This window comes from Callospermophilus lateralis, unplaced genomic scaffold (genome assembly GCF_048772815.1).
Source record: "Callospermophilus lateralis isolate mCalLat2 unplaced genomic scaffold, mCalLat2.hap1 Scaffold_105, whole genome shotgun sequence".
Lineage (NCBI taxonomy): Eukaryota > Metazoa > Chordata > Mammalia > Rodentia > Sciuridae > Callospermophilus > Callospermophilus lateralis.
The window spans coordinates 4,739,321-4,754,494 of record NW_027510702.1 but is presented as its reverse complement, the minus strand read 5'-3'; the positions used below and the strand labels follow the sequence as shown (position 1 = coordinate 4,754,494).

General features: G+C 43.7%; 1 pseudogene; it reads right to left on the bottom strand.

The window, feature by feature from the left end:
- Nucleotides 1-2,780: 2,780 nt before the first annotated feature.
- LOC143640007 (ankyrin repeat domain-containing protein 50-like) overlaps nt 2,781-15,174 on the bottom strand; it is a 55,052-nt pseudogene continuing 42,658 nt past the window's right edge.

The following is a 15,174-nucleotide window of genomic DNA, read 5'->3' as shown; positions in this document are numbered from 1 at the left end:
GAACTGAGTTCCTCTTGCCTGTAAGGTTTATTTCATTCTGTTTTAATATTGGGGTTTTGTAGCCTTAATGTAGGCTAACAGATTTACTTGTGAGGATGACAAGCCATAGTGGTAACATGTTTTGCTTGGGGGCATAGGTTCTAAGATAGTAAGAAAATATGGACACAGTGTAACTCCAGAAAGTCCTTACTACTCCCCACAACTTTCCCCCACCCCCCAAGCAAAGCAAACACACACTCAACTGGGATCATTTGTTTTGTTTTGTAATCTTTTATTTTATGGTAAATATGTTATATACACCATTTTTAAAGTTGCATGTGTTCCATTGTAAGGATATGCCACAATTTAATGACCAATCTCCTATTTTATATTTAGGTCATTTGCAATTATTTGCTGTTAATTTGATGAAGTGTGCATCCTTATGGATAAATCTCTTTGCCCATCCATAATTATGTCTGTGGATAATACTTAGATGTGGTATTGCTGGTTCATAGGATATAAGAATTAAGGTTTTTAATTCATATTGCCAAATTGTCCCCAGAAACATTGTATACTTCCTTCAGAGTATTTATTTCCCACTGTTACTGGATATTATCACTCAAAAGAGTCTCCACAACATGCCGTTTTTTTGGGTTTTTTTTTTTTTTTGGGGGGGGGATGACCCAGTACTGTTGTTCATTGCCTGTCCAATTTATCCTGGAAAGAACAAAAAAAGAAACAAGGCTAGAGATGATAAGTGCTGCTGATTGATTCATGTGGGAGAGTGAGATAGATAACAGAAGGGTGAATGTGGAGGCCATTTCTTCTGCTTGTAAGCTATCTTCAGCAGACCTTGAAGGATGACATACTGCTTAATACTTAAAGGGTATATGCAGTTTTTAAAAACATATTCATTATAACTTTTGATTTGGAAGATAATTTGGCACCTTGTCATCATAGAAGCTACAGGATGGTAATGACATTTGTATGGAGAAAATTGTATGGAGAAGCACTGCCTAATCCAATCCCTCATTTTAGAACACTGAAACCAGAGAGCAGAGGAATTTTTTTAGGCCACGCAGCAAATTGATGATGGAGTTGGAGCCATACGTGAAGGTTACTGATTCCTGTTTAGTGCTCTTTCCTCAAAGTAAGATAGCCATGGTGTGTGTGTGTAGGGTGGGTGGGTGGGGGACAATGATAAAACACATAAAGGTCTCCGAATGGATAGCCAGGCTATCTTCCAGAGCTTATGAGCTGCCCCTCCTGGACAAAAATTCAGTTGTCTTGCAGGGCAGTTTGATTCTGCTTAATCATCTCCCCCTGTGAATGAATGAACACTTATACCTTAATGGCCAGTGTCTTTGCCAGAACTTTCTTCATCTTTATGCCTCAGTAGAGAAAAAGTATCAGGGAATACTTTCCTGCTCCCTTGTGCATTCTTGTAGCACCTCTTACCTTTAATACCCTTATGATCATTTTGATTACTTTGTATTTAGTATTTAGTATTTCTCTCTCTGACTTGATTGTAAGGGGTGTGGGTGCAGGTACTTTATCTTCTGTTGCTCCTGGCACATACTGAGCTTTATTTATGTTTCAACATTTGAATATTTGGATGGATGCTAATGAATGAATTAGTAGTGTGAGGGTTGCCAGGCGTTGCTGTTTCTGATTGTCTGCAGAACCCAGAGAGCGGTCCCTATTGCCAAGGGCACTGAGAGAAGAAAGGAGACATTTGAAGTTGTTAGTGTGGAGACAAGGCAGAGGGTATGGTCTGCTTCTCTGGGTGCTTGATAGTAGCCTCCTGTCCTCTGTAGTCTGCAACCACATCCAACCCGGCATTCTTTTCTGTCTTATTAAAGTCAGCCTCCTCAATTTAGTAGGAACTATTAAACAGGGGGCTCCTTGAATCATTCTGAAGAAGAAAATTTAAGGTCAGGGCTCTTGGAGGGCTCCTTAGCGGGACCAGGAAAGCACACCGGGTCATTTACACCCTTGTCTTCACAGTTGATGGGTACTTGCTGCAAGGGCTGTCAGTTCTGCCAGTGGTTGGCTGGGTGCCAGAGCGGCGCCGCTGTGAGGCCGCAGGTCCTGCCCCCTCCGCGGGTTTCACTCCCCCTCCTCCATCTCCCAACTGCCTCGCTTTTGCAGCATCCTCTGCAAAGGAAAGGAATGTGCCGTGCTGGGACGCGCCGTCCTGGCCAAGCGGCAGCACCTGGGGCATTCTCTGGATTGCCAGGGTCCGCCATGTGGCGCTGCGCCACGTGCTTTGGTTGGTGCTGATATCAAGTGGGTGTGGGTTCTTCAGGAAGGCTCCGGCGAGGACGAGTAGGGCGCGGGATGCGCCTCCAGCGCGTTGAGGCCCCAAAGCGCTTGGTCGCCCAGCGCTGCTGACCCATAGCCCGCCTGGGCTCGCAGAGTGGGGCGCATGGAGCCGCGGCACTGCCCGCCCCAGGACACGTGTCTTGCCGCCCTGGGGGGCTGGCAGGATCCATCAAGGGGGGGCTGCAGGTGTATGCACGCGCCATAACTTTCGGGGGTCTGCGGGCTGGAGGGTGGGAAGCAAGCAGCATTCATGGGCTGCGTTCGGCAGTGCTTTGTGTCTCTCTGGGCGCGGCGTAACCAGAGCAGGTTCGTTCCCTGCCGGCCATCTGCATGGGAACCGCAGCTCGTCCCTGGAGTTACAGTGAGAGAATTCTTGAGCCGGCTTTGGGTTACTAATCGGGAAGGGCGCCAAGGGAGATGCCTTGTTGTTTTAAGAATCAGGTCTCCAAGTACAGCCTGTGTTCCTGGTAACATGATTATCTCTCAGCAGACAGCGCGGCTTTCCGAAATCGGCTATGGTTGGGGGCCCCACGCCCCGGAGGTGTGCGGCTGCGGGGACAGCGGCTGGCCAGCAGTGGAGTGGGGGTGGGGGTCGGGAGGTGGGCAGAGGCGACCTCTCCACGCATTCTGCAAGGCGCACTGGGTGCCTGCCCCACCTCCTCTTCTCCAGGAGCCTCTCCACTCACACTTACGAGGAGCCGGCTAAAGAGGAGGTAAGGGGTCAGCTAGCTAGTGACAGCTCTGTTTCAAACACACCTTTCTGGAGGAATGCAGAGGCTTTGTTCCAGGAGCTAGTACCAGCCCTGAGCCTTGAAGCCCGCGGGCATGGGGCCGGAGCTCTGGTTCCATTACTCATCTTTTATGGCAATGCCGGGAGCTCCTGGGTAGGCAAGTTAATTATTAATGTGTCTAGGCTGGGGAGAGGGAATCTGAAAATGAGATTGGTGGGTTGCAGGTACCCCCCCCCCCTTTCTCTTTTTGGGTTTAAGGTTTAAGCAGTTTGTTTCCTGAGTAGGAAGTGGGCATTGCCCCCAACCCGCGCTCAGTGAAGGGATGGCCCCGGTTCTCCATGAAAGGCAGAAAGGAAGCATCCCTCAGTTTTTATCTTCTTTGGAACAGTCTGTACCCGTTCTCCTTTGCCTACAGAAACCATCCTCACTCCCATCCCTTGCCTGAGCTTCCCAGTGAAGTTCCAGTCCAGATGTGTAAGACCTAAGTCCCCTGTGCAGGTAGTTTGAAGCATTCTGAAAACTGCTACCCTGTCCTGGCCCCAGAGCCTGAACACATCCGCACACACTCCACAAGTGCCTGGGGATTATTTTCAGGCCCCAGATCTGTAGCACTAATAAGGGCCCAGGCAAACTCTGGCAGGTGGTCACCTGACCTGACTTTCCCAGGGCCCTCAGTGGAAAGGAAGTAGAAATCCAGGTTCGGAATTGCGAGGGCGGAGGGAAGCTCCTCCCTCAGGCAGTTTCAGTTTCCCTCCCCTTCTTGGCAGGGAGAGGGTGAATTTACCTTGAAACTTAAAGTGAGCTGTTGTGCTGGGGGATTTTCTAGGTAGGACCAAAAGAATGGAAGTGGAAGGGCCCAGGTCTTAAATGGAGGATATGAATGAGGTTGGGCTTGGCTGGTGGGAGGCAGGCCTGAGGAAAGTTGCCAAACTCAGCCTTCCTCACAGCATTTTGTCTTGGAGACCTGGGAAGCTATTAAATTCTTCTCAGTTTAGGATAGAGTACTCAGTTCTGTTAACTGAAGGGCTCAAGGATTTGTAGAGTAAGTGTGATGACAAGAAAGAGCATCTTGGAAGCTGGTGCTCTTGGGAAGGAAAAAGGAGGAGGCTGGACTTATATGAAGGAAGGAGGGTGGAGTGTGGGGAGTGGTGGGCTTATGGGAGGTGGAGTACCCTGAGGGAGACTGGGCATATAACTGGGCAGTGATCTGAGAGACTGCTCTGCTCTCCCACTGCCCTCTCTCCAGTTTTTTTTTTTTTTTTTCCCCACTTGTGACTTGACTTGTGTGTTCATCTGCCTCTCTGCTGTGGTGTCCATGGGCTGGGCTGCTCTGATTGCTTTCCAAAAACACAGAGTCTCCCATCTCACCCCAGCCTTCTAGAGAGGAAATGAGAGAGGAAGGGCTTGCCTTCAGAGAGGCTGTTGACCTGGATACCTGGACAATTGGGGGAAACCATGCCACCTGCTACTCCACCTGGGTTTGTGTTATATACACTTAGGGCACCTTCCCTCAGCACACAGGGCTCTGATTTCTTAGAGTGCTGCCTTCTCCCACAAAGGCTTGATCTGCTGGCAACTTGTATGGGTTTGGAGGTGGAATAAGTTTTATTTCTATTAGGGGAAGCCTGCCATCTGATGTCTGCTTACCTTTTGGCCTGTTGGTCATGGCTGAATATGCATTGATTATGGCCCAGCCACTGCCTGAGGAAGCTACTGAAGGTGATTTTGTAAGGAGTAGGTGAATAGTAGTGTCTCTTGTACACTGTGAGTTGAACAGGCACCTGTGAATTGTGGAGTTGTGAGGAAAGTGTGAGGCAGTTAGAGAGGTTGTGGGGTGAGAGGGTTGGGGTCACTAGAGGTTTTGGGGTCAGCAATAAGGACAATTGGAGATTTCCCCCACGCGCCTTGCTTCTAATGCCTACCCCACAGGGAGCAAGCTGGGTTGAATTCGGCATCAGCTGAGGCCTCTGTTCTGGGGCCCAGATCTGGGGAAAGGGACAGCCTGTTTGTACCACTCCTCAGCGTATCCTTTTCTCTTCCTCTTTAAGGAGGTACTGGGTTGATAGTGGTGCTTAGTGTGTTCCTTTAGCAGCAGCTGTGGCGGGAAGCCTTTTTCTAGGGTAAGAGAAGAGCTCTGAAAGTTTGTTCTGAGTCAGACAAGATGGGGAGGAGAAATAGAATAAAGACTCTGGCAGCCTTTGCTGCCTTGGTTTGCAAAACCAAAAAGTTCCTCCCTGGGATTTGTACTTTCTTGTGAAGGGAAAGAGAGATTATTTTTCCAGGCCTCTGTCCTATGGATATGTAGGGATGAGGGTAGAGAGAGAATGAGGAGTTAATTGAGGCAACAATATATGGCATTTTTTTCTGAGGACTTGAGTTCAAACACAGTCTGTGCTGCTTATAAGCTTTGTGTCTGTGACCATCCCTCAGTCAGTTTCTTTGCCTGTTCAATGGGATAAGGACACTTCCTCCCAGTGTAATCATGAGGGTCATATGAAATGTTTGTAAAGGCTTCAACTCAATGCTTGCTGAATTCACAGCTGGTTTTGTTTTGTTTTAATGATGGTAGCTAGACAATCACTGGCTCATCAATTGAGGGAATTGGCTTGTTATATAGAAAATAAGAATGTCAGAAATGTCATTTTGTGTTGACACTAGAGACTACAGCCAGGCTCCTAGGAAAGGTGGCATGTCCAAACTCCTGGTATACCAGTATTGTGCAGTGTCAGTCCTAAAAGTAACTGGGTACACACTGCTTTTTAGTTGTGTGACTCTGGATAAGTCTTTTTATCTCTTTGAGCTAATGTCCTGTGAGAATCATAAAACCCGCTTCACACAGATATTCCTTTGGTCAAATGGGATAATACATGCAAAACTGAATGCGGCATTATGTATTATTGATAGCTTACCATGTACCAGACACTCTTCTAAATGCCTTTTTGTGTTATCTCATTGAATTCTCACAACAACTTATGATACAAGTAATTACTATCCACAGTTTATTGATAAGGAAGTTGAGCTGTTAGGAATTATCATTGTTGTTTTTGGGTAGCTGACCCTCTGTTGGAAATCATGCATCTGAAGGCCTTTGTCTCCTGTAGTAGAAATGAACTGAAGTTTCTACAAATAGAAACCTCCTTTTCTTCCATTGGGAGTGTGACCTATTCACCCTCCCATTTTTTTTCTTGTTGACCTATTCTGATGCCCCAGGCTAAATTTGGATATGATTTTGTAAGATGGGTAATAGAGGTCTTTATTGGTCAGCTTGTTCTTTGGTGTCCCTCTGTGCCCCACTCATCCATAGGCCCTGTGGGGCCTATGCTCACCCTCCCTAGTGGTTGTTTTTGAGAACGTGGTTGCTAGTTTGATTTGACATTTGGCAGGGGAGATGTTTTGTCTAGAGCAATCAGACCATTATGCTCAGAGTTTTCAAGGTCCCATCTTTCTCTCTGATACTCTGCTTAGCTGTGTTGCCTCCTTCCCACTGCTCCAAGTGATCTTCTTGTGTGTGCTGAGGTCTGAAGTTTCCCATGTGTTAGGGGGAAAAAAATTAAAGGAAAAAGGAAATGAAATGCCCTATGAGGAAAAGGGCTCACAGCTGGTGGTGTTTCGAACTTGGGTGGTGCTCATTATGTAAGAGTTATGATTGCAGCCCCAAATTCATTCTCATTACTTTTATGGCATGCTTTTAAGATGAAAAAAAAAGGCTGCAGCCTTGTGGGTTATCCCTCTATTAATGACGAGAGCAACATTTATGAAGGTGTGACACAAAGAAATAAATGTCTGGTTTGGAATAAAAAGTAAAAGCAACTGGTAGGGCTCCAGGCATGCTCATGAGATTCCAGAACTCTGTTTATAACAGAAAGAGTTTCTACAGCATGGTCCTGGGTCCCCTGCTCCCACAGACACCTGATGATGTCATCAGAGAGGTTATAATTTCTGTCAGTTTATGAGAAAGTAAAGTGACTTGCCTTAGGTCAGGTAGCCAGATACTAATGGCAGAGACTGGACACCAGATCTCTGACTTTCTGACTCAGACTCAGGCAGTCTTGTTTATTCTTGTAATAGTTCTAACAATTTTTCCTATTAGATATACGTTGTTGAGATTTTTAAATATCAGAAAAGGAATATAGAAGGGGAGAATTGTGGATCAAGCCCCAAAGACAACCATTGTTCCATTGTTTGCATTTGCGTGGATTTCTGATTTTTTTTATTTAAATTTCAAGGAAGTGGGGACATTTGTTTTTGCCAGGGGAGATTTGCTTGTTATCTGTACATCTTGGGGCATATCTAGTTTTGTGCCTCGGAGCAGATACTTGTTCTGTAAGATTTGTTTCCCAACAGATTCAGATCAAATTCTTTATTTTGTGTGAAGTACCATACTAAGCACTGTGAGAGAACGATGGGCAAGACTTTCCTGTTTTCAGAGTGCATTCAACTAATTAGTGTAGGCATTCATAGTGATGGGAAACATCTACTGTATCCAGCTCTGTTCCCAAATGGCTTCATATAAATTACTCACACTTAATTCCTAGTCAACCTTGTGAAGGAGGTATTGCCCATTTTAAAACTGTGGAAACTAAAAGTTTAAATATCTTGCCTAGGGCTGGGGTTGTGGCTCAGTGGAAGAGCACTTGCCTAGCATGTGTGAGGCACTGTGTTTGATTCTCAGCACCACATATAAATAAATGAATAAAATGAAGGTCTATCAACATCTTAAAAGAATTTTAAAAAGTCTTGGATAAGGGAATAAAACTAACAACCACCCAAGCTGAGGTTCAAATCTAGCTTGTCTTATTACAAAACCAAGTGCCATCTCTTATGAAAAGCTGCAGATATAACATCCCAGGAAAGGGAAGCACAGTCAGTCTTTTAAAATGAAGATATGGCACTCTTCTCTGCCATTCTCTCTTATCCTTTTTCCTGTCTCTGGTATTAAATCTAATTACAGTTGACCTTCTGTAGCCATGGGTTTCACATCCATGGATTCTACCAACTACACATATAAAATATTTGGGGGGAAATTTCATCTGTACTGAACATGTATAGACTTTTTTTTCCCTTGTCATTATTCCCTAAACAATACAGTATAACAGCTATTTACAGAGCATTTACATTGTATTAGGCATTTTAAGTAATCTGGAGATGGAGCCTGTCCATAGGTTATATGCAAACACTATGTCATTTCATATAAGGGACATGATCATCTATAGATTTTGAAACTTGAGGGAGTCCTGGAACTAAGTCACCAAAGATACTGAGAGACAACTATACTGTACTGAGTGGTATTTATTGACATTTTAAAAAAACTTTCCTGCTTGGATTCTTTTTTTGGGGCAGGGGGATTGATAGTCTCAGAATATTGGAACTGGAAGAGAATGAAAAGTTTTGTTTGGACCTTTGTCTTTATTTTCTTATTGAGGGAAACTAAGTTTCAGAAGGGAAGTGACCTAGGCATAGAGAATAGTTTTGAGTTGAGTCAGCACCAGTTTCCTGAGGTGTGAAATGATATGGCATTATACAGAGGAGAATGTTTTTTAGTTTAATAGTTTTGTACATTAGTGGGCTTTTTCATGTGTCTTTGAAATAAAATACAGCTAGACTATTACTTATTCAGGAGCTGTTATTGCTTAGGATGTGGCTAGAATCTGTATGGTCTGTTTAAAGAAAAAAGCAGAAGTACAGGTTAGAAAGGGATGTGGCAGAAATTTTGGAAACAGTGTGTGGGTGATGTGTATTTAACACAAACAGGGCATTTATAACAATTTGCACTCTCCATAAAAGCTTTTACTTGCCCAGCCAGCTTTCTCATTTCAGGGGCAGGAAGAAAGGAACTATACTAATTGCTAGGCATCTGGCCTGTGAGTCAGTGTCAGTGGGCTCATTGTGCATATATTGGGAAAGCTCCGAAAGGTCAATTAAACCCAAAAAGATATTGGCAAGTCAGAGTTTGGGTCCCAACTTGGTTTCCTCCATTGCCCCTTAGAGACACCTGTTGTATACCATAAGGTTCATGAGTTGGGGACCCAGCATGCCTCCCACCTCTGGGGTCTGGCTCCTATTGGGATGTGACATCTTGTTCAGGTATCAGGCTCAAGTGGAAATGAATGTGGCTGAGTTGCTAGGTTGCCACCATAGTCTGCTAATTTAAGGCTTGATTTTGATAGAATTTCAAAGAATGTGTGATATTTATCAAATCTGACTCATGCTGTTAAGTGATAGAACCCTTATCCTGCTGCCATTTGGCTTCTGTTCACACTGTAATGATACCATGTGGATTTAGAGCTCTAGGGAAGATGTAGACTGTGCCTATCAATCTCTCTAAAGGGCAATTACTGGATGATTTTTTAACTGAGTCATCTGTCTGTACTGTCAGATTTCAGAGAATCAACTGGTAGGTATTTACCTGGAGCAACAGTATGAAAGTGAAGATGAAGGCTGTTTCCAAGTTAACTGAAGAAATCCAGAGCCCTTGATTGTAGACATGACTTTCAGGGCCCCCTTTGAGAGATTCTGACTGAAACATGGGGTCCAAGCTTTGAGTCTCTCCTAAACCAGCCAAGAAAGTCCTACTTCTCAAGGGTTTAAGACCATTTGGAGCATAGACTCTTTCATGAATGAGTCACTGTACTTCTGGTATGCACTAGGTGCTGGGACAATGAGGTAAGCCAAACAATGACCTCCAAAGGTGTCTGGGTTCTAATTCTGAAAACTTGTCAATTTGTTACCTTAAATAAAAAAAGAGACTTTCTTTCAGATGTGAGGAAAGATTTGGGGATGGGGAAATTATCCTGGATCATCTAGGTGACTTCAAGGTCATCAGAGGGTCTTTTTTTAGAGAGAGTGAAGAGAAGGAAATATACCAAGGGTAGCAGAAGGTGAAGGGATGTGAGGCCATGAGTCAAGGAATGTTGGTAGCTTCTAGAAGCTGGAAAAGGCAAGGAAAGGATTTTTCTCTAAGGACTACAGAAGTAATGTACCCTGCTGACACTTTTAGACCTGCTGACATCTAGAACCATGAGATTGATACGTTTCTTTGAACATGTTTTTGTTCCAGTCCCTTTTACATACTTTTATTTAAATTTTTATCCATAGACAATATACCGACTTGTTTGTGAGAAAATTATGTATTATCTATTTTTAATTTAACATTTCTTTGGATCTTTCATGTTCATGTATAGACATCTAATTTATTCATCTTAATTAGTCATTATCTAAATACATGAAATTTTATTTACCAGTTCCCCTATTCAGGATCAGTCAAGTTGTTTCCATTTATTTATTTATTTATTACCAATTTCAAACAGACCACATTCTTGTGATAAACCCATTTTCTCTTCACCTTGTTTAAGTGTTCTGAATGGGTACCTTTTCTGGGTCAAACAGACTATTTTTATCCTCCCATGACATTTAACACATTTTATAACCAAATTTATGTATTTATTTTACTTATTGTTTGCTTTTTAAAATGGCTACCTCCTTAATAGATTGATTGATTAAATTGTGTTGTTTTAAGTCACTACATTTGTGATAATTTGGTATATCACAATAGGAAACTCAATATACCCAGGCCTCAGAGCCTGAGTTCTCAGTATGCGTTTCCGGTGGAAAGATCACAAGACCTGAGGTTGAGTCCCAGGGCTGCTTCTTATTAGACTTAGAGCTGGTCAATCTATTCTCCTTCCTCTGTTTCTCCATCTGTAAAAGGGGGAAAGAGGCCTGACTCCTTCACATATGTTGTAAGTATGGAGGAGATCCTGAAGGCATCTGCTTTTTTTTTTTTTGAACTATAGGGCTCCTCTTCTTGCCAGAGTCTGACACCTTCAGAGAGGCCCTTGATAGGCAGATTACCTCATGGTGCTAAGTTATCCTTAAAGGTCATTGAGGAGAGTTGAGGAATTTGGCTACAGTGGATCCATCACTAGGTGACCATGAAGCTAGAGTATTTGCATCCTTGGGTAGTGGCAAGGAACAGTGAGGTAGCCTCTCTCAGGATATTGGGAGTGAGGGGTTTAAGTCTAGAAAGGAGGGGTATGGTCTGCATTGTGTCTCTGTGGAGATGCTAATCCTAGAGGTGGCTATGATGAAAACCTTGCCTGGCTGAGGGTAAGGTGACCAACATTTACTCCCAGCCCTGACATTTATTATCTGTGTGATTTGAGACAAGTTGTTTTGAATTTGGGGCCCTCAGTTTCTTTATGTATGAAAAAGGGCCATGTGAATGTAACCTATCTGGGTCCTGTCATATAGTGGACTTTTGGTAAATAGTGGTTGACATTAAATCTGATAGTTTCATACCTCTCAGGGTTAACACCATATATTCCAATTCTCTGAACAATAGTTTTTGGGTGGCTGTAGTGAGTGTGCTGGGCCATTTTGGAAGGGAGAATATGTTTGTCTTGCCAAGTATAAGATTGAGTGTCACTGTTTTGCTTTCTGGGAATAATGGCTAGACAGATAAATAGATTTATGGCAAGGTATGTCAGAGAACAGATTTTCTTTCTCCCCGCCCCCTGCTCTTTTATTTTTTCTTGTGAAAGTTTCCTGATTATTCTTACTTTAGAATTTTTGGGAAATTCCCAAAAAAGGAGAAAATAAAAACATCTGCCTTCCTACCCAGAGATGAATTCTACTAACATTTTGATGTATTGCCTTCCATTCTTCTTTGAAATAAGCATACTTCTCTTTCTTTCTTTTTCTTTTTTACAGAGCATACAATTTAATCTGCCTATTCATTTATTGTAGCATACTTCCTAGATCATTACATATTCCTTAAAAGCATTTCTATTTGCTACATAATAGTCTGTGGCATACATGTGTCATAATTTTTTTCATGACTGTCTGTTCAATAGTTAGACATTTAGGTTCCTTCCTCTTTTCTCCAAAGACACACAAAAAATATTTGACTATACTTTTTACTATTAGATTCTTAGAACTCAAGTTCCTGGGTCAAAGAACTAGCACATTTAAAAGTAGTATTAGTGGACAGTTCAATTTACCTTCCTTAAAAAACAAGCTGTGGTGCCTCAGGCAGCTGTGGGTAGCCTGGGTGAGGTCTGTGCTTGTGGGCAGCTTGGGTGAGGTGTGTGCTCCTGGCCATTGTGTAGGTAAGGCTGCCTCCTCACTGCTCACTTGCTTCCTGGCAGACTGTACAATCAACCCCTTGTGGCTCCCCAGTGAAATTTAAGTAATGGGTCAGCCTTTCCAGTGCTTCCCTCTGTCAGGAAGTTTGTCTGTGAATCTAACCTAAATCTCATCTGCTGCATTTTAAATCTTCACCTGCTGCCAGTTCCCCTCAGTAGAGTGGAGCAGAGCATTGCTGTTTACCATCTTGAGGCAGCCCTGCTCAACTCTGGCCACCAGCCTTATGTTACCCTGGAGGAAACTCGAGGGTCTCTGGCTACTGCTAATGTGACGGGGAGGGCGGGCCCCGCATCAAGTTGCCACTGATAAGGCCAGGTAGGGTTTCTGAATCCTGGAGTGCTCATGCTATGGAGGCCTGCATGCCGGCCTCTCTCGTGCTTTCTGCAGGGGCAATTAGTATTCAGAGTGGTGCTCTCCTATTGACACTGCGGGTCTATCAGATTCATTTTCTGGGGGAAAAATGTGGCTGAGCAGGGATTAATTGTGTTTCATTCCTAAGAACATTGGCCAAGTGGTAAATGTGTGGTGAAGGAGGGTGGGCAGGCAGGGAGGGGAATTTCAGGGCATGCTGGAAATAGGACAGACAGTGGTTACTGTAGGAGGGTAGGGTCCCAGATAGGATCCCACCCTAGGCTGCCCACCTTTAGCATCAAGCAGCAGCTGTGCCTTTTGCTGGAATAGCCTGGGCCACCTTTCTTTGCCAGTGTCCTTTGTTGGGAGCTGACAGCTTTATTACTGGGCAATAGGATGTTAATTTGAAAAGGAAATGAAATGAATATAGTTGGAACTTTATGGACAGCAAGAGTCCTCTTGCGTCCCTTACTTAGGCATTTTAGAGCTAGCTGGCAGTAGCCCAACAGGGTGATGCAAGTCTCACAGAAGAGAGACTGGGAATTGAGCCCTTGCAGCACCTGTGGGAGTATCTGCACCCCGTGGGAAGCCCATAGGAGATGGAGCTGAAGCCCCCCAGCATGTGGTGCAGGTTGACTGACCTCCTTCAGATCCTGATCCCACCTGAATGTTAACTCTTGATGCTCCCAGTTTGACTTCCAGAAGATTTATGCTCTTAAGAAGAGGTGCTTTGTTTTATACTCTGCTGTTCCTCCTTTACTGCCTGGCACAGGTTGTGCTGGATTGAAATGAAACCAGCATTTAAGAGACAAAACCCAGGGGTCTATGCACTTATTAAAGAGGTTTTTCTCTGAGATTCAGCTCCCATTTAAAAATATCCATGTCAGATTGTTATTCCTCCTTTTGAAAAGGGAGAACCTTTTCTTGACTCTCTTTATTGTTATCCCAGATTCTCTTTGGTGCTGAATGTCACTGGTACTTTCAGTTTACCCAGTTGGAGTCGGAGCCCAAGGTCCCCACTGCACAGCCTTAGCCCAGTGAATATTATCCCTGGTTTCACTTAGAATCCCTGGGGGAGTTTCTAAGAGTATTGACATTTGGGACCCAATGCTGGGCGATTAATTTCTTTGGTTTGAATTGGGGCTCTGACCTCATTTTAAAAACATATCATAGGTGATTCTAATGGTCACTGATTCTCCAAGGACATGGAGTAAGGTGTGTCTGTCAAAGCCTGTCAGCAATTTCCTTCATGGGAAGATAGTAGGAGAAGCCTGTGTGATAGCTGCCACGGAAGCTTGCTCCTCTTCTTTTTGGTAAGAAGGAAGAATAAAATGACAGATGAGAGCACTGAACCTGGCCATTCATGAGAGATGAGAAACCTCTACAGAGGCTCCTTGCGGCTGTGTCACTCTGCCTGGTAATTAAGCAAGTGACGTGGACAGGATGAGTGTGTTTTAGTTAAGGTTAAAGATGAAACAGGGAAGAAGTAGGATAAGAGTCTATTTATATTTGGTTCATCAGCCAGGGCCTAGATGCACTTTTTTCTTAAACATTTAGAGCATAGTGGGAGAGGTGGGGACAGGGCTTCAATGGCAGAGGGTGACTTCAGTTTGCACTGTAGAAAATAGTCAGGTCAAAGGATTGGGTGCCTGCAGTAAATGTTCAAACTTGTTTGGCTCCCTGAAATCCCTTCCAGACTGGAATCCCTGAGATTCTGCCAGTTTCTTTTTGGATGTTAAAGCCACCTTTCCCCAAAGGAGTTAACAAAGGACCAAGTTATTGGATAGAGCCCCTTTGCCACTTGTTTGGGTTTGCCTGTGGGTTCCTTTTCAAGACATGAATATGTTTATGATCCTTGTTGGCTAATATATTTGACTAGATGTTCTAGGTCCTAGTACCTTCTCTCAGTTATTTGGGGTATTTGGCACTTTGCTCTGTGAGTGGCCTCTCAGGTTGATGGGCTACTTTTCAGTTTATGTGTGCTTCTTTACTTCTTCTGTCTCATGGATGGGCTTCCTCACCAGCCCTTTCTGCCTTGGAGAAGTTGGAGTTCCTTAAGAGAGTCCTTGTCACTTTCTCATTGTGAGGAGGAGGCCTCTAGATTAATACCTGGGGTGCGATGGCACCATTCCCCAAACTTGTAGATCCTGCTTAGGAAAAGCTACCTACATTGTTTTGAGTTTTCTTGTGACATTTCAGACTGTAATTTGGCAATCACTTATAAGAAATTCCCTGGGGTGCTTGTTAAAAATGCATACTCCCTGGAAATGGAACCTAGAAATTTGTATTTTAGCAAGAATTTCAGGTTATAATCAGCTATACCTGTGTTTGAGAATCACTCCAGTAAAAAACAAAACAAAACAAACCACAAAAAAACAAAACAAAACAAAAAAAACCAAACCAAACACAACACAGACACACTGTTTTATAGTAGGGACATATGACAGAGTGGTTAAGTGACTTGTCCGGGATCGCACAGTGAATCTGAGCTGGAGTCAAACCTGGAGAACTTGAAGCCAAGTCCAGAATGTTAACACTCCTTCATGTTTGCATCGAGCTTTGTTCTTTGCAAGGCATAGCCCATCTTCTGCCTCTCTACTTTGCTAAGATGGAAGAGTACTATCATGTTTTAAACCAAATTATT